We start from the raw sequence: 20,660 nt of genomic DNA, 5'->3' as shown, positions 1-20,660 counted from the left end.
AGAGGAGAATTTTTTTATTGCAGATAAAAGACATCATAGCCTCAAATCTATGATTAAAATACCTGCATACATTAACATGATCCACAGAGCACAATTCTCCAGGTGTCTTGTATTCAATATTTTTATATTGGAATTTGCCTCTCGAAGAAATTCTAGCAAATCATCCCAAGCGTACTCAGCACAGCTTAGGGTAAGGAACCATGTTGGAGTTCGAAAGTTCCGTAGCATACTTTTCAGTTCTCCATGATGATGGTACCAATATTCATTAGTCCCACGCTGACATGCCATTAAATTAATGAGCTGAGATGCTAGATGATCATCTCTATGGTGCACTTTATCAGTAAAATCTTTTGCAGATACATTTTGCAGATGTATTCCAGTGAATATGATTCACTGCATATGACAGTCCAGACAAGTCACTTTCAAACAAAAGATGAAATATATAAGAGATACATTGTCGAAATCTTGGATCTTCTGGATATAATTTTGTTGTTCGATATTCAGATGCAGGAATCTGCACAGGACCGTCATCATATCATCCTCCTTTTCCAGTTGGGAACAACTGTAGAAAACAACAAGCTTCCAAGCTCTTTTCCCATACACTCATGGGAGTTCCTTTTCCTTTTTTCATTTGGAACAAATCAATAGTGTTCCCCTTCACTTCTTTTGAATGAAGTGGATGCACCCTGTAGTGTTCATAGATGTCTTCACATCTTAACATATCCACTTTTTCAATTTGTCCACTTGACGTTTCAATATCTTCTGCTAAAACTATTTCTTCTTCTCCCATATAAACATCCTTATAGTATGTATTGTTCTTTATCAAATACAATGGTGCCTTCTGCACTTTCCTAACATCCACTAACTCCTGCCAGATTTTCTTATTCTTAGTCGGCACACCATTAAAAATAATAACTAGTAGTTCACTTTCTACACTCTCTACACCAATAGTTTCAATACTTTTCTTTAAATATAATGGTAAATACACAACTCTTCCTTTTAATCCTCTTTGTAAATCTGAAGGAGGCAATTGACCTGTTTCAGGCTCCATACGAACAATAGCCTGAAACGGGTGCACACATTGAATAAAAATAGACTCATAGGTGTTTAAATCTATCAATTCTGGATGAATAGCAACCAACTCTAGATTATCATGAACAGCTCTAGCAGGCATTTTATTCTCATCTAATTGCTTATAACAATATTTAGAAATTTGTTGATCAGAACCAAAATCAAAACAATTCTCTACCAACAAATAAGTTGCAAATTCTTTCCACGTATCATTATTTTCTTTTTCCCTTTTTAAATACAGATCAACACTCCTAGTCTGATTTTTGTAGTGAGTTTGGCGACAACAAATACAAGAAAAATTTGGCCTTTCACCTGAAATCACCTTAAAATTTGTAATTTCATTGTCACATTTTTTTGTATAACTATGTTCAACATTCTCTTTAACATTTTCTTCTGTTAATGTCTGAGTTTCTTCACTCTCTTCTTCAGGACAAAAGTAACAAAACTCAATATCATCACAAACCTTTTTCACATCTGATACTGACCCTCGAAAAAGAGCACTGTTCAATTCATTCAACTTTAGTGCTGGACTTTTTGCATAATACAATCTTCTCACTAACTTCTGCATTTGAGTATGATGTACTGCCAACATCCTAAAATGAAAATGGTGAAAAACACTTTGACATACTTTCTTAGAAAGACAAGCCAGAGAATGACCTTGCAAACCAGAATGTTTTCTCACTCAGCAAGGCTCTAGTAGATATATAATGATTTTATATATCAGTATTGCAACAGCTTAATCTTTTGTTTAACACTTTTTTTTCAATATGCTTGGAAAAAATTGCGTAATTTATCAATATATTCTTGTCGTACACTACAAATACTACTACAATCCCAAGTGTACACTCGCAGGCACATGCCTCAATTTTGCTTTTTGCGATTCCTTAATTACGAAAAATAAGGAATCGCAATTAAGGAATTGCAAAATGCAATGCATCAAAAAATCGCTAAATAAATTCCTTAATTGCGAGTCGCAAATTGCGACTCACAATTAAGGAATACCTCCCCATTCATTCCTAGGAATGAATGGGAAGACATTCTCAATTTGCGATTAGCAATTAGCGAACTGCAAATTGAGAATGCGATTTCAAGGTTGCAGTGGTGTCCAAAGGACACCCTGTTGCACCCCTGAAATCAATCTGTGCACATATGTTGTGCATACACATGCCCTAAGGGCATGTGTGTGCACAACATGAAACTTTGAAAAATGCACAAAAGTGCATTTTTCAAAGTTTTCGCAAATTACCATGAGGTTCAACCTCATGGTAATTTGCTCCCCCTAATTGTGAAATCGCAATTTTTTAAAGTTTCATGCATTGCATTTAAGGAATCGCAAAATGCAATTCCTTAAATACAATCGCAATTTGAGAATTCACAAATATTTGCGAATTCTCAAATTGCGAGGGCCTTCACCCTTCATGCATTCCAAAAGCAGATTTTGCGATCGCAAACGGACAATTTTTGTGATTCTCACCGTTTGCGATCGCAAAATCCTTTGATGCATGTGCCTCTGGGGCTTTAGGACGTCTACCTATAACTTCATCAGCTATCACTTCTCACTTGCTCTTTCTCAACTGGACAACCATCGCTAACCTCATAAGCTCAACCACTGGTGTCAACTGCATGCAACAAATTATTGCTCTGTAAATAACTTTCTACATTAAAAAAAGGCTCAGAACTTGAACTATGTTTCCATTGCCCTAGAAAAAATCACAAAAATTGCTTTTGTTAATTACTCTTTTCCTGTTACTTTTGGCCTTCATTGAAGGAATTGGCTTATCTATTGATCGAATTCTCTTTAATACTAAAATTAATAATCTCCTCTTTACTTCAAAAGCCTTTTCAACAATCGATTCAATATGCTTCTTCTTTTTATAAGATAGTGTTCTCTTTCTACATTTCTTTGTATGTTTCGGTAAATTATGGACTACTCTGTTATAAAATAGTTTTTTGCTCATTTCTTTGTATTGATTTTCTCTTCTCTTACTATAAGTTGTATCCTTTTGATGTACATTGCCTTTTGTTCCTTTCCTAATTTTTGCATTTTTTTCTGTGTTTGGAACATTTTCACTGCTTTCAACATTTCCATTTTATTTCTGTATATAGTAATATTTTTTATAAAATCCTTTGTGGTCTTACCAGAAATTTTTCTCTTTTTAGACACATTATGTTGGTCTTCCAATACTTGTGGTTGACTCTTTTTCAAGTAAGTATCCTTCTTCTGAGCTTTTCTTCTTCTTTTTTTCTCTTTCATGATAACTTTTTTTAATGATGATAAACAGTATCTGGAAAAAATAATCATAAATAAATATTTATTAATAACTTTAAAATTATACTTTTTTATTACTATACAAACACATTCCATATAAATTCTAACAGCAGTACATACATAGTACATACCACATTGAAGCACTCCATAAAACTAAAACCTGATGCACTTTATGAGTACATGCATATTAAGAAAATGATCACGATACTATAAGTAGAGACACTGAGTGAATTCATGATTGGTTCACTTTTACTTTAGTAAATAGATTGCTACATGATACATAAACAGTCACTATCGTTTACCAACAGTACAGATTTAGAGTTTACAGTAGTGCAGAGGTGTTTGAGTAGTGTAAGGGGTCGTTGTGGAGTACTGTTCTAGGGTAGTGCAGTGGTGTTTGAGTAGTGTAGGAGGTCATGCTGGGGTAGTGTTTCAGGGTTTAGGGTACTGCAGTAGTGAATGGGTAGTGTAGGTGTTCGTGCTGGAGGTAGATTAAGGGTTTAGGGTAGTGCACTGGTGTTTGTGTAGTATAGGGAATGGTGCTAGGGTTAGTGACACTGCACGAGTACATGTATGTATATGTCTGCAAACACATAAACCAACCAAGTCATTGTCTCTCAATTTCCCCAAATTGACACTGACTCACACTGTGATTCTAGACAATTAACAATATTTACTATAAATGCAGTAGTAGGGTAGTATAATGGTGTTTGTGTAGTGTAAGAGCAGCTGCTGTGATAGATTTAAGCTTTAGGGTAGTGAAATGGTGTGTAGGTAGTGTAGGGAGTCATGCTAGGGTAGTGTTCTAGCATAGTGCAGTGGTGTTTATGTACTGTAGGGGATCATGCTAAGGACAGTGTTTTAGAGTTTAGGGTAGTGCAGTGGTGTTTGTGAGGTGTAGGGGGTCGTGGTAGGGGAGTGTTCTAGGAAATACAATGGCGTTTGGGTAGTGTAGGAGATTGTGCTGGTGTAGATTTAAGGTCTAGAGTAGTAAAGTGGTGAATAAATAGTGTGGGTGGTCGTGCTAGAGGTAGATTATGGGTTTACAGTGGTGTTTGAGTAATGTAGGCAGTTGTGCTGGAGTAATGTTTTAGAGTTTAGGGTACTGCAGTAGTGAATGGGTAGTGTAGGTGATCGTGCTGTAGGTAGATTAAGAGTTTAGGGTAGTGCACTTATCTTTGTGTAGTGTAGGGAATCATGCTAGTGAAAGTGTCACTGCAAGAGTACATGTAGTTATATGTTTGCAAACACATAAACCAACAAAATCATTGTCTCTCAATTTCCCCAAATGGACAGTGACTCACAGTGTGATTTTAGACAAATAACAATATTTCCTATAAATGCAATAGTAGGGTAGTATAGTGGTGTTTGGGTAGTGTAAGGAGTCCTGCTGTGATAGATGTACGCTTTAGGGTAGTGAAATGGATTTTGGTAGTATAGGGAGTCATGCTGGAGTAGTGTTGTAGCATAGTGCAGTGGTGTTTATGTATTGTAGGGGATCATGATAGGGATAGGAATTTAGGGTTTAATGTAGTGCAGTAGTGTTTGTGTGGTGTAGGGGTTTGTGGTAGGGTAGTTTTCTCGGAAATAAAGTGGTGTTTCGGTAGTGTAGGAGGTTGTGCTGCGGTAGATTTAAGGTTTAGGTTAGTGCAATGGTGTTTGAGTATTGTAGACAGTCGTGCTGGAGAGGTGTTTTATGGTTTAGGATACTTCAGTAGTGAATGGGTAGTGTAGGTGATCATGCTGGAGGTAGATTAAGGGTTTAGGGTATTGCACTGGTCTTTGTGTAGTATAGGGAATCATGCTATGGATAGTATCACTGCAAGAGTACCTGCATTTATATGTCTGCAAACACATAAACCAACCAAATCATTGTCTCTCGACTTCCCCAAATGGACCCTGATTCACAGTGTTATTCTAGACAAATAACAATATTTCGTATAAATGCAGTAGTATGGTAGTATAGTGGTGTGTGGGTAGTTTAAGGGTTCCTGCTGTGATAGATTTAAGCTTTAGGGTAGTGAAATGGTGTTCCGGTAGTATAGAGAGTCATACTGCGGTAGTGTTCTAGCATAGTGCAGTGGTGTTTATGTACCATAGAGAATCAATACTGCAGATAGCTTTTTAGGGTTTAAGTTAGTGCAGTGGTGTTTGTGTAGTGTAGAGGGTCATGGTAAGGTATTGTTCTAGGAAATAAAGTGGTGTTTGGGTAGTGTGGGAGGTTGTGCGGTGGTAGTTTTAAGGGTTAGGGTAGTAAAGTGGTGAATAGGTAGTGTAGGTGGTCATGCTGGAGGTAGATTAAGGATTTACAGTAGTGCAGTGGTGTTTGGGTAGTGTAGGAAATAATACTGGGGGTAGTGTCACTGCAAGACTACATGTACTTATTTGTCTGCAAAAACATCAAACATGCATTCCATATATTTCAGAACTGCATTTTACTATTAACACTAAACTCACTTTGGAAACACATAAGCAATGACTATTTTATAATTCTACCAAAATGTGAGAACACAACACAGGAACTACCAAAATGCTTCTCTCAGAGTGATTCCTAAATGCACAGACTCAATGTGTCATTCTACTCAAGCAACTCTAGCCCTTGCAGTTTACCAAAACACATTTACCGCTCAACATGACTTTAGGTGACTCTACACATTGCACAACATTTTCTACTACACATTAGTATACAGTGCTTCTATCAGAATGATTCCTAAATGCACACAAGACTCACTGTGAGACTCTATACAACCAACACCATCCATTGCATTTTACCAAAACACATTTCATAGTCTAGAATGAGTACTGCATTTTAATGTAGAAACTTGTGTCATTTTTGCAAATAAATAAAAAATTTACTGGTTTCTAATTCTACCAAAACATGAGAACAGCATAGTTATCTGTCTGCAATCACATAAAATACACAAATGCTTATCTCAGAATGCTTTTTAAATGCACACACAGTCACAATAAAATTCTAGAGAAAAAAAATATTCACTGTGCTTTAGCAGGACAAACACATTAGTCTGATTAAAATCAAAATGCACCACATATATTCCCTCACAAATTAATAACTCACCTTTCAAATTGTTTTGTAAAATAGGAAGTATATCAGTCACACAGCAGATTTTCTTATACAGAATCTCTGTTTTCAACACCTCTCACCAGAACCAAAGAATGGTACAGTTTCCCTCTCATTTTCAACACATATAGACCTTCATATCAAATCATATTGCTTCCCTCATTAATTCAAAAGCAAATACACATTTCTATTTGTTACACATTTCAATCCTTTCCAAATGACATACATTTCAACCCTACCCCCATTCTGCCTTCTGCCTGTTAACATAGAAACACTTCATGGAAAACTTCACTGAGCATACAGGTCAAAAGTTCATCACACAATGTTGCTAATCAAAACAACAAGTGTGCTTGACTTCTCAATATACCAGCTTATCCTATGTAATGTTATTTTCAATCACTTTTTGGAAACCAATAAAAATCATGCTTTTAAAAAACAGAAACATGCACCCTAGTTTTCAGTGTAGAATTTTGTCAAACAGCCAATGATTTCTTTTCTTTTTTCAACACTGCATGTTATCCACCATTTTAGAAAAATCTTAGTTTTCAAACTGCCACTTCATTTACAGAGACCATCTGAGTGCATCCCGACTTCCCATCAAGATGCTTACAGTTGTTTTTTTTCAGCAGCGAAATGCGCGGATCCTACTCGTATCCCGGGATTTAAAAAAAACTAATAATACTTTTTTGAGGCTTAGGGGTCCTTCTGGGACCCCCATGAGCAGGCCTAAGGGGTCACAGTATATCTACACTGCACCCTTTTAGTGTTTTGCACACATATTTCACAAACTTCTTCAACCTCACTTCTTCTGAGGCATAAAATGGCTGCCAACAGTTTCTAGTTTCGATTGTTGACAACCACTTGACAGCCAATTAGCATTCAGCGCGTGATCGGAAGGGAGCGCTTTTGGTACGAAGACAATGCGCGCAGGATCTACAGATCCACAGTGCCCATAGATATATAAATGATTTTAACTGCAATTTTCTCAGGAACTACTGAACGGATTTACACGAAATAAGGAAAAAGGCACGAGTCTGAACCAAGGACTACCTCTTTGCCAAATTTGGTGTAATTCTGTTCAGCAGTTCGGGCTGTAGCTGCGGCTAAAGGTCCTATGGGAAATTGCATGGGGAAAACGCATTTTGGGACTCCCCCTTTTTTCTCAGCCCCCGCTTGATGAATCACCCCCAAACTTTCAGGATAAGAGCGGACTGGAGCTGGCCAAAACGTGGAAACTTTTGCGCAGATGCGTCAATCGGCGCTAAAGTTATTCGAAATAGAATGTTGCGGATTTCTTATGGGTAATAGGTCCTAACTATAACTATCTACTGGCGACCGCCAGTAGATGAAACCAAGCAACTCCTCATGGAAGAGCAGAGGCCACAACGGGGGATATCCTTGGAAGCACTTTATTCAACAACATATTGGGGAATGCATTTCGGCATAGATTTGCATTGCTCAGTTCCCAAGTATTTCAGGAGTCTTCCACCGCCCCAAAGTAGAAGTCCTGCTGCCTTCTTATACATACAAGATGGCTCCGCCCCCAAAGAAGTAATTTCACCTGTTTCAGTTCACGGAAATGTTCGTGGACTGCAACCCCCAGAATGCAGTGTTTTCATTCCAGGTAGGTGATGCATGGAATATTAATTGCACCCGAGGATTTTTGGCGGAATGCAGGGTTGTGGTAGTTTGAAAGCCCAATACTCCTGCTTGTGATGGAAAACAAAGCGCCTCCTCGGGTCCCCACACCGCTTCAGCCGTGAAACTCAGGTGAAATCTTGGCGGGGGCAGTAGTGACAATGCATGCCACCCAGCATGAGGTTAATAACCTCACCAACGCCCTGTCTCTCCCCAAACATCATGGTGGGCCCAGGCCGGTCCAATCACTTAGAGCACAAGAAAACTGCTGGAGCAGAACCAGTGTGGTCCGGGCCAACTTTCGAAGTAGGGGCCTCTGAACTGCGTCTCTGGCATACACAGAAAATATGACTAAGCAACTCCTCACGAAAGAGCAGAGGCCACAACGGGGGACAGCCTTGGAAGCAGTTTATTCAACAACATATTGGCGAATGCATTTTGGCCTAGATTTGCCTTCCTCAGCCCCCAAGTATTTGAGGAGGCTTCCACCGTCCCAAAGTAAAAGTCCTGCTGCCTTCTTATACATACAAGATAGCTCCGCCCCCAGAGAAGTAATTTCACCTGTTTCATTTCACAAAAATGTTCATGGACTGCAACCCCCAGAATGCAGTGTTTTCATTCCAGGTAGGTGATGCATAGAATGTTAATTGCACCTGATGATTTTCGGCGGATTGCAGTGTTGCGGTAGTTTGAAAGCCCAATTCTCCTGCTTGTGATGGAAAACAAAGCGCCTCCTCAGGTCCCCACACACCTTCAGCCGTGAAGCTCAGGTCAAATTTCAGCGGGGGCAGCAGTGACAATGCATGCCGCCCAGCATGAGATTAATAACCTCACTACTGCCCTGTCTCTCCCCGAACAACGTGGCGGGCCCAGGCCAGTCCAATCGCTTAGAGCACAACAACACTGCTGGAGCAGAACCAGTGTGAGCCGGGCCAACTTTCGAAGCGGGGGCCTCTGAACTGCGTCTCTGGCATACGCAGAAAATATTACCAAGCAACTCCTCACGAAAGATAACTTTGCCGCAGGTTTATGAATCTTTGCGAAATTTTCAAAACTAGAGGGCGCTCAGGTCCGCTCCTATACTGAAAGTCTCGGGGTGATTCGTGAAGTGGAGGCCGAGAAAAAAGGGGGGTCCCAAAACTTGTTTTCGCCATGCAATTTTCCAAAGGATCCGTTCATCGCGGCTACAGCCCGAACTGCTGAACGGAATTACACCAAATTTGGAAAAGATGTAGTCCTTGGTTCAGACTTGTGCCTTTTTCTTAAATGGTGTAAATCCGTTCAGTAGTTCCTGAGAAAATCACAATTAAAAGTACATATATATCTATGGCCGCAGTGGATCTACGCATCCTGAGCGCACCCTAAGCGCACCGTCCCGATCACGCGCAGAATGCTAATTGGCTGTCAAGGGTTGTCAACATTCAAAACCAGGAAGTGTTGGCAGCCATTTTGTGCCTCGGTAGAAGCGAGGGTGTAGAAATTAGTGGAACAAGGGTTCAAACGTATAAAGGGGGCAGGTTAGAAACATTTTGTCCCTCTAGACCTGCTTAGGGGGTCCCACAAGGACCGATTGGGCCCCTGAAAACATTTTTTGTTGTTGAAAAAAACAGAGAAATGTGCGCAGGGTGCATGGATCCGCCGTAAAAAAAATAAAAACAAAGTGCGGGCTTCTGGGCTTGTTTAAAAATTAGCTACCTGGGGGACCAAAACCTGGGGTCTAAAATATTAAATTTGATGGGGGTCCAGAGGGGCCCTGTAGCATGGGGACCGCAATCCCTCGGTGCTACAAAATAAATGGGTGAGGGGCTCAAAGGTACTCCCCCAGTAAAATTCTTGGTTACGGGGGGCTTAAAGGCCTTCTCCAGCCCCAGGGACGGCTACTGTTTGGGGCTTTTAAAAAATGGGTGGGGGGGCTCAAAGGTCCCTCTAAGCTCCGGGGATCACCACCCTTCGAGGCTTTTTTAAATGTTGGAGGGGGGTCTTGTGGCCCCAATTCTGGAGCAGTCGAGGGCCCTGGGGAACACCACTCCCCAGGATTGGCTCCTGCTGTGTCTCAGGATCCCTACCCCCGGGACACTGCTGTTTGGTATGGCAGGGCGGGATTTGAGGTTCCCGCTCTGGCATAGCAAACTTGAGGGCATATTACCAAGGGCCATTTTGCTTCATTTTCTTTTAAAAAGGCAAAAATGCGGTGAAAATTATATCGCCTTGTTTACTGTTTAGGCGTATATACAAGCTTGGGGAACATGGGTGGAGCCCCAATGTCTCTATAGTCCTAGACAGCTCCCAGAGTCCTTCTGGAGCCGCCATTACTTTTCCACACATGGACCTGCTAATATGCAGCTCCGCATGGGGAAAAGCAATCTGCTTTGCATTTTGAAAGAGTGAGCAGGTTTCCCTGTTCTCTCTTTCAAAATCCAAGCCAAGTTTGCTATGGCAGGGCGGAAGCTTCACCTCACACCCTGCCATAGCAAACAGCAGTGTAGAAAAAATCTCCTGGTAAGATTACAAAGGATTTTCAAGTCCATTATCACAGTTTTACCGGCAGTTTGCTGCAGCTAAAGCGGCTATAATTTTATAGCCGTCCTTGTAAATATGCCTCTAAGTTTTGGAATGTGAACAGTCTCCCATTTAAATAGCCACAAAGTATTTAGCGAAGTGCACAGTGTGAAATGTTAAGCAGCAGTGTCTGATTGAATCGATAAAGAATTGCCCATTGTTGAGTACAGAGTAGGCAAATTTTACATGGGGTTTTGTAACGCCAGTGGGTATCGCTCGCGCTTCACTTGAGGTTAATTCGAAGAGTTGTGTACTTCTTTTGCTCCTAATGTACACAGTGTTCTGTCGTCTCTGTTTGCTTTCTCCTCTGTCATGTAGAGGACTTTGGGTAAATATGACGGTTTCTGTACAGCTAGCACCTTTGAACCCTACCCCCAAACTGCTTACTGCCTGTTACCATAGTAACAGTTCATGGAACACTCAATTGAACACACAGGTCACAAGTTCAGCACACAATGTTGCTAATCCAAACAGCAAGTGTGCTTGACTTTTAAAATGTTTCCATAGGAACCGTTAATCGCAGCTACAGCCTCTGGTAAAGAGCTGGCAAAGAGTTAGCCCCAGTATTACACTTCTAGTTATGAACATGCTTCTTTTCTTAGTAAAACTTTGAGCCCCATCAGTTATTCCTTTACAAATTAAGGGGTATAATTTTACCGCCTTCCTTGTAAATATGCCCCCAAGTACTTTGTTAATGTCACATGTGAATTGGGCGTACATAGAGGTTTTGTAGTCTAGGAGACGGCCACCTTCCCGAGAATTATTTACTAATTGTTTGAGGAGAGCAAGGCAATTTAAGTCCGGGAATTGTCATACTCAGGATCTTTATTTTAATATGCAGGGTGTGCCTCAGCAGTCTCTGAAGCCTCTCTGGTGCTCAGCAGTGCCTTATTTGTTTTGTAGGTACACCGACAGTACTTACGGTGTTACAAAGTGATACACTCATAGAATTCTTGTAGTTGTATAATTTATGTGCCTGAGAGTTCCTTACATTATTTTTTGTAGGTGCATTGTAATGTTAAATAGTTTTGATATTAAAATCTTCTCTAAGCAGATGATTATCACACTAAATATTAGTCAAATGTTGTCAGGAAAAGAAGACGTATACACTCAGTTATTTCTTTCTTTATTTTTTATTATCCTTTATTAAAACAGAAATAAATAAATAGAAATTTAACTTTAATAGAACAGTATAATAAACAAAACGTGAGATGGACTCCATTGGTAGAAGCGTAGGAAACAAGCAAAACAAAAATGAAACATAAGTATGTGTGCTATGTCGAAGAGGTAAAAAAAGCTCGTTCGAATTAAAGGATCATAGTGAAAATGGAAGGGAGGGTAGTGGGTGGAAGTCAGAAGGGGAGGGAGAGTTAAAAGTTGAGAGGCAGGAGGAGATGGAGCGTCGGATTATTACAATCAGTCTTTAGTGTTTACTTTTCGTCATTCGTTTGTCTAGGACGCAGGTATCTGCGAGACAGAGTGTGCTTTAGGAAGTCCTTAAAATTAAATACATGAAGTCAGAGATCGCCGTTGAATGATAATATACTCCTACATTATTACTTACTGGAAAATCGCTTGTATGCATGTGTGCTCAATTGTAGGTGTTGCACACTAAAGCTTCACAGCTCACCTGCCACCACTGGTGTGTCCCACAATGTGTTGCTGCAAGCTCCGTGTCGGAATACATTTGTATGGAAGAGCAGGTCTCCACAATGGAACGGTGTCTTGATACTGCCCTAGAAGGTGTTAGAATGCTCAGGGCTTCATTGCAGTAGAGAGTTCCCGCTCAGCCCCTTTCAGCCAATCAATTAATCTCTATAAAGAGAGAAGTAATTTAATGGTGGAAACATTTCAGGTAAATAAATGTTTATTTCACGCTTGGTAGAAAATAGGAGTTGAGTGCATCCTTCTTTTTTGAAGTACGATTAATCGTTAGTGACAATCGTGGTTCAAAGAGGAGTCTGAATGCATGAGAAAACACAAGGTAATGATAATATACATAGCAATAGAGCGTATGCTAGAAGCTTAATGTTCGTGTGTCCTAAAAGCTAACATCACATGTCTGTAGAGCAGCGCTTGTTGCTGGCTGAGGTCTATAGTACAGTCCAGTAGGTTCTTAAAATTAGATCGATGTGATTGAATGAGGTGAGAGATGACATCATTACTGAAGGCAAGATTACTTTTTCTCACATGCACACTCAGGGTAGTGCACCCCACCCCTCCTGCAGAATTACCCTCAACAGGAGTCTGAAGGGCAAAGCTGCCCGTAGGCTTAGGCCTATTTTATGGTAAAGATGGTATTTAAAATGAAACAGAGATGTGGCTGAATGAGGTCAAAGATCGCAAGTTAACATAACACTTGGCGATATTGCTAATTCGCACGTGTGCAGTGTGCCTGATGCATCCCACCCCTCTCGTGGGTCCGCGTTGCAGAGGTGTCTGTAGGGAAGTGCCCGCTGGCTCAGATCTACAGTATGGTCCAGCAGGTCTTTAAAATGATTCAGAGATAAGACAGAATGGGGTGAGAGATCACGTCATTATGCAGGACAATATTGTTTGTTCACACCACGTTTAATTGGTGGCCTTGTGCACCTAGGCCGCTCTGCTTACCTTTTGCAAACACTGTATCTAGCAGAGGTTACAACTTGAATTCTGCTTTGGCTCTATACCGCAGACAATTTTAAATTTAGCCTTGATTTATTTATCTGCAGTGTGGACAGCAGGGTTCATAACTTGAATAGAGAAAGAGAACCAGTGTGAGAGAGAGGAAGAGAGAGAAAGTCATTGAAAGTGTGAGGGAGAGAAAGTAATAGATGGAGCAGGAGAAGTACTGTTGATACTGGAGAAAATCTTCGCAGCTCACCTTTTTGCCATTGGTGTGTGTCCAACCACATGCCGGGTTATTGTGCACCCTCAAGTTTAGTGATCTAAAACATAGTATACAATTAGTAATTGCAGAGTACAAACAACTGCTCACGTATATTTCTGCGTTACGCCTTTGCACACCCAGGCTACTGTATTACATCAACTCCCACTGCAAGGAGGTGTCTCTGCGCTCTTTTCCTCCCAGGATGCTATACCCCATACACTCCCACTGCATAGCAGTGAGTTTTCCTTACTGCACACCCATACTGCTGCACCCCATCCACTCTCAGCGTCCAGAGGTGATTGCCCATTCCCGCGCCCCCAGACTGTTGCAACCTATCCACTCCCACTGCCCGGAGGTGATTGTACATTCCTATGCACTCTAGTTGCTGCACAGTATCCACTCTCCCCGCCCACAGATGACTTCTCGTTGCTTCGAAAACAAGCTTCTCTGCTCATCTTGTACTACCGGCGTGTTGTAAAGAGAGTCCACCGCGTGTCCAAGCAACCTTCCTAGGCATTGTTACGATGACCATGCATCATCTCAGATTCCTCAAAAGTTGAAATTTGGAGGTATTGGGGGGGAGACGCCAATTTGTGAAACACAACATGTTAGATAAAAAGAAAGTTACGATTGTGTGTCATTTGTTCATCAAAGGAGAAAGGGAGAGAGAGAGTGAGAGAGTGACTCTGAAAAGAATATTCGCAGTTCACCTTTCTGTCACCGGTGTGTCTTCCACCACGTGGCGAGCATAGTGCGGCATGAATCTCCATATATAAAAGATAGTAAAAGAAAGATGTTATTAATGGTAATTGCCACTATCTCAATGTGGAGTAGAATAACATCGCCCTTTCACACACCTTCCCTCCCCCATTAAAAATACAACCATTCGTACGGTTCCAACTTGTTTAATGGGCTTCGATTTATGAAGAATTAGTAGATTAATAATGTTTTCCATCCAGTTATAGAAAACAAGTGGTGCACAATCATGCACTTAGTTTCAATCATCACAATCATGTCTGGGCACGATAATTGAAAGCACATGTGCTATTGGAGTCTATTGCGCGAAGCAAACGCGTAATATATAACAATAGGCCATGGACGGAGCAATGCGTCCGCCTCTGGCCAATTGCGTGCAGTCGTTTAGAATAAGTTGCACGCAAAGGCCAATGGTTTAGCACGGAAGGAAACACACACGCATGAGCATGTGCGAATCGCAGGTTAGGTTCATTTCCCTGTTTTTTCACATAGAAAATATTTTGCGCCGCATGAGCAGTATTGTGCACTCCAACGAAGGCACGAACTGTACTGCGCACAGCAACAGAGGCGCGAGTCCTAAATGAATTGAGAAAGGAAAAGTTGTCAAAATAAGATTGTAAAGTTAGGTGTACATAGTATAAAAAAATAAATACTCCTCTACTTCGCTTCGCATGTGGGAGCGACGGACATTTGACCAACTATAAAAACATTCCTGCTATTGGAAAAAAAATGCAAATGCAATAAGATAGGGTATGTAGGACTGCGTACGCCTATATTGCTGCGTCGCCTTTTTGTATCCAGTTTGCTGTATCGCATCTACTCCCTCCGGTGCGCACCCAAGCCTTACTGCTCACCTTTTTGCGGACAGAGCACCTTCTACATCATGCAGTCCCACTCTGCCACCAAGAAGTCTCACATTTGGTGCTGAGTCTTGATATCACTATGGCAAAGGACATACTCGGGCACCCATCATCATCGAAGGTTCCTCACCCGCTCAGTCCTTCCGGTACCACTAACTCAGTGACCAAAGAGGCCACGCACGTGGTGGTGGGGCCCCCTGTTCTGTAGTTTGGGCCTACATGAGGCGTCTGAACCACCAGGACGGGCCATCACAGCAGTTGCGATGGGAGCAACTCTACAATGGCGTAGAGCACGTGCGCCCGGTCTTTTTCATATGTAGGGTCACGTGTGTTGTGACGCCTGGGCTGGATGGGTGTGGTGTGGGTGTATACCAGCCAGGAGGGAGTGTGTGTGTGCCATTCCAACAACTAGACCTGGAACTAGCAAATCACTACAATGAAAATTTGGGCAATGTAGCATTGTTGTGTTTTCCTGTAAGCGTAAGTAAAGTGGGCTGGCCTGACGTATGCCAGTGCTGCGCGAGGATGTGAAAAATGACTCCAGAGCTATGGACATGGCTCCTTCCTGAGCTATATGAGAAATCAACTGATTCGGGTGTCTGTGTTGTAGTGCTGCCGTCACCCGGGTCTTAAACGCAAATGTGTCATTTTGTCTGTGAAGTCCCACAACATGGCCAACATAGAAGGAACGGGGAACCACTGACCCTACATTCATCCACAGTTCCACACATAAAAGATGGTGGACATGATGTATTTCTGCAAATATGAATGTTTCTTGGACATTCAGTGGAGTGTTGCAGCTATTGTAATACAGGGCTATGAAAGCTTTAGGTTGTAGTTTTTTGCACATGAAGGGCATCTAATATATATACGTATGTGGTCATTTGGGTATACTGTTGAACTTGGTGCTGGAAATCAGTGTTCGAGCCTTGGAGCCGCATCCACATCCTGTTATTGTAGACAAATCACGTAATCTACGCGTGCCTGAAAATGTACTGTAAATACGCTGCTCATGTAAATCGCTGACATAGTTTTGGGTCAACTTTGCTCTATATAAATATGCTACAAAAAAAAGAAAACTCGAGCAATAGCACACACTTATAAATTTACTTTTACACTTTGCTTGCAGTATTGTAATGATCCAATTTCTATGTTCGTATTTGTAGAATGAGCGAGAGAAAGTTATATAACCGAAGTTTTTGATACTGCCAGAGGTAAGATGGTTGCATACGCTGTTTACAGCACAATATAATGTGGTAGGACCCAGGGGCAGCATTTTACAAACATAATGAATACACATACACAGATAGATAGTTGAAGAGGGTACGGGCACATACGCTCAACTCCATTTTATTACGTTGCTGTTGGTAACAAGTACTACAGTAATCATTATATCATACACAGATATTCCATCATAAACGGTTTATGACTTCTGCTGTACAAAGGTAGGAGCACTACATGTGAAATAATTCACAGAAAATTATATCGTAAAGGGTTTATGAGTTGTGATGCACTGAGGTAGGGGCGGTTTGTGTGAAGCCTATGATGATGCATGGTACAGGCAGGCAGCACAGGTAAGAATGTCTTTTGCCTACTGAATTTTGCCTTAATAAGGACACGTTGCGATTATTTATGGTGTATTAAGTTAGTGGTACGTCTGGTGCTCAGTGTGCTCACCCTGTGATGATGCGTGGTCTGAACGGGCTGCACTGGAAGCATTGTCTGTTGCCTACCGGACTGCATCATCTGTAATCATGATTCAAATAAAAGACGAAACATATATGGAATACGTTGTCAAAATATGTAGGTTTCACGCACATTATAGTTCAAATTGTGACCTGTGCAGTCCACAGTGTAGACTTCCATTCAGTGTTCCTTTGCAGTTGCAGGGTGAATTTTGTTATTCAACTAAACCTAGAGCTGATATAAAAGAAGTTCTTGAAGGAAGGCTACTAAAGGGATATTGGGTAGGTTTGAGGGACGTTATACTTAGTTTGGAACTGCACTCTGCAATTAATGCATCAAGGGTCTATTTAATTGTGGGCTCTGATGACCGCAGTGTAGGCTGGAGGCAGCAGTTAGCAAGAGCCCACGGCCAGGTGGTGTTGAATTGAGCTGCACAGTATTGGTAAGTTAGCGTGTCTGCAACCAGCGATGATAAGTGGTGCACTGAGTTATTGGCACCTGAAGCATAAATATTCTGTGGAGCCTGGGATGATGCATGCTCTAGCCAAGCTGCACTGGTAGCAATGTCTTTTGACTACTGAATTCTGCCTTAATAAGGCTACGTGGCGATGATTTATGGTGCACTGAGTCAGTAGTACCTTTGGTGCTTAGCATGTACGTACCCTGCGATGATGCGTGGTCGGGGGGGCACAGTAATTGGACTAATGTCTTTTGTCTATTGAATTCTGCATCAATGTGATTTATAAGTGATAGTATGCCTCATTGCTGACATAAAACTGTTCACTCTTCTTTGCGATGATTTATGGTGCACTGTCTTAGTAGTATGTTTGTCTCTGAGCTTGTACGTACCCTGCAATAATGTGTGGTCCAAGGGGGCCGCATTCAGACCAATGTCTTTTGTCTGTTGACTTCTGCCTGAATAGGGCCACGTAGCGATGACTTATGGTGCACTGAGTTAGTAGTACCTTTGGCACTGGGCGTGTACGTAACGTGCGATGATGCGTGGTCCGAGGGGGGCGCACTATTAGCAATGTTTTTTGCCTTGTGAATTCTGGCTTAATAAGGCCACGTGAAGATGACTTGTGGTATAGTAAGTTAGTGGAACCTGAAGAACTCAGTGTGTGCGTACCCTGCGATGATTCGTGGTTCGGGCGGGTCGCACTGGTACAATGTATCTTGCTTACTGGAATGCGTCCTGTGCAATCGCCATTCCACTTGAATCGTGAGTCCTCACAATGTAGATCGAAGGCAGTAGTCAGAACAGACATTGAGGAATGTTTTTTGTCACATCCTTTAACAAAATATGAGGCCATAGAGTACAATTGTCTCTGCCTTAAATAAAGCAAGGCTGAATTTCAGCTGTCTGTAGTGTAGATCCAAAGCTGAATTCAAGTTGTGAACCCTGCTGTCCGCAGTGTAGATCGAAGGCAGTAGTCAGCACAGACATCGAGGAATGCTTTTTCTCACATCCTTTAATAAAATCTGAAGACATATAGTACAATTGTCTCTGCATTAAATAAAGAAAGGCTTAATTCAATGTTGTCTGTAGTATAGATCCAAATCTGAATACAAGTTGTAAACCCTGCTGTCCGCAGTGTAGATCGAAGGCAGTAGTCGATACATATGTAAGTCTGCAGTGCTGTGGCACTGAGTTCACAATGGGCCTGTATCGAGGAGGCACGTGGTCATGGCGGCAGCCACAAGGCAGGTTGAGGACCTCCCCTGTGGCAGAGTCTTTTGTCTTCTCACAAGTGAACCACTCCCAAGACGTAGCCTAAATATTTATACTCTTATGCTGGAGTTCCGTACTTTGGACCAGCCCACTCTGCTTCTCCTTCAAGGGGGGGCGACAACACAGCTACATGACCGAGATATTCCCCAGTGTCTGAGATCATATGGTTGCATCCACTGTGCAGTACACTACACGTATTAAAACTATATCTACACACGGAAAAGTTTTTGGTTTGTATAGTGAGTTGTGTATAGCATATCACCGGTAGTCTTGGCATTGTGTAAATTATTGTTGATGTGCGAGTTCCCTCTCTTACACATAGTGGGTTGCCACATCTCTTACCATTCAGCTAGTGTGCTGTTGAGGGGATATATTATTTTGGGAAGGTCCGCTGTCCTGTTTTGCGCTGCCTCTGAGGTAGTAGATGGGGAGGGGTTAGGAGGGGTGGTTGTAATGGTGGTGGCGCTGAATGTTGCGATTTTGTTTTGTGTCTGAAGTACATAACTAGTACCTCTATCACATATTCGTCGTTAAATATGGGTGTGAGTTGGATGTAATTCACGCAGTACATGGTCGACGTCCTTACACTATTTAAATGTTGATGTTAATTTGTTAGTGGTAAATGGAAGTATCGTCTGTTTTTTTAGGTAGCTTTGCAGATTTGTCTTGTTGTTGAAATATGGGGAAGTGGTGTTTTTTACGGGAACGGCTAGTTTGTATATTATTAATGTTAGTTGTGGTTCTGGTTTGTGCCGATTTGTTGGAGGAAGGAATCAAATGATGAGTGGTAATACTAGGTTGAGAATGGGATGATAATTAAAAAAATAGAAAAAACAGATATGCTTAATGAACATCATAATTAGAAAAGACCATAGGTTTCAGGGGTGTTATAGTTAGCTGGACATTTCACTCGTACCAAACCATTGAAATTCCTCCGTTATAGTTAGTTGCACTAACTGTAACTCGCGCACCCGCATTCTACTGCAATGATGTCACATATTACATCATTCATGACATGGTCTGTGACGCCACTGATGACATCTCAAATGACATCACCGATGACATCACTGATGACATCATCCACGTGCCAATCAGATACACCTCATCATACACTAGTATAACCTTTCATCACTCACTGTAAAATACAGAATATTATATTTGAATCCATTGACATACCAATACAAGTTTCTAAAAACCCCCTTAGTGATTCCTTGATCTTCGCACACATGTAATCACTTAGCTATAGATTCACTCATACATGCTGTCAATGATCAATAGAACACTATCAAATATACTTATACACCTATATCGACATTACACACCAGCACACATCCTATTCAATTATGCAGTCACCTACTCACTTATGCAAACGATGAACCATACTTACATTTACTCAGCTACACACTTATACAGACACAACTTTTTTTATTCATATAGTTAGTAATTCATACTTAGTGTGTTATAAAATCACTATTACAAGTATACGGTTATCCATACAGTCACTCATGCAATCACTGAGACTTATGTATACTCATTTATATACAACTGTCACATACACTGCCTTTTATATTTCTACTTTGTTGGACATGTATCATTGAAAAATATATTTACTCATCACCACACCCATTAAGAGATTCACTCACCCAAACAACTGTTTCCACATGCAGTCTTAACCTCATATACCTACTAAATCAACTATTTACACATCTTTGGACAGTCACACACCTCCCACCCAACCATACACACATTCTCTCTCTTATACAAATACTCAGTTAACTAATCAATAAATAATATAGACTTTCACATAGCTAGTAACCAACTGATGCAGCAGTTTACACAACAACTGACAAAGTGATACAGATCTTCACACAGTTTAGTCACTATCCAATATATTTAGTGAGACACTATAAATGGTCAAGTAAACAGTCATTCACACTGCTACTAAATCCTCCATCCAGATATTTATATATCCACTCATTCTTCAATGCAGATTGCTATATATATAATACATATTTAAATATTGAACCAAACCACATTCACTGGATGATGTCATCAGGGATGCCATTTGAGATGTCATCGGTGATGTCATCAGTGAGGTCACTGACCATGTCATGAATGATGTAATATGTGACATCATCAGC

Source organism: Lissotriton helveticus, chromosome 7, assembly GCF_964261635.1.
Source record: "Lissotriton helveticus chromosome 7, aLisHel1.1, whole genome shotgun sequence".
Lineage (NCBI taxonomy): Eukaryota > Metazoa > Chordata > Amphibia > Caudata > Salamandridae > Lissotriton > Lissotriton helveticus.
This window is presented reverse-complemented; position numbering follows the sequence as displayed.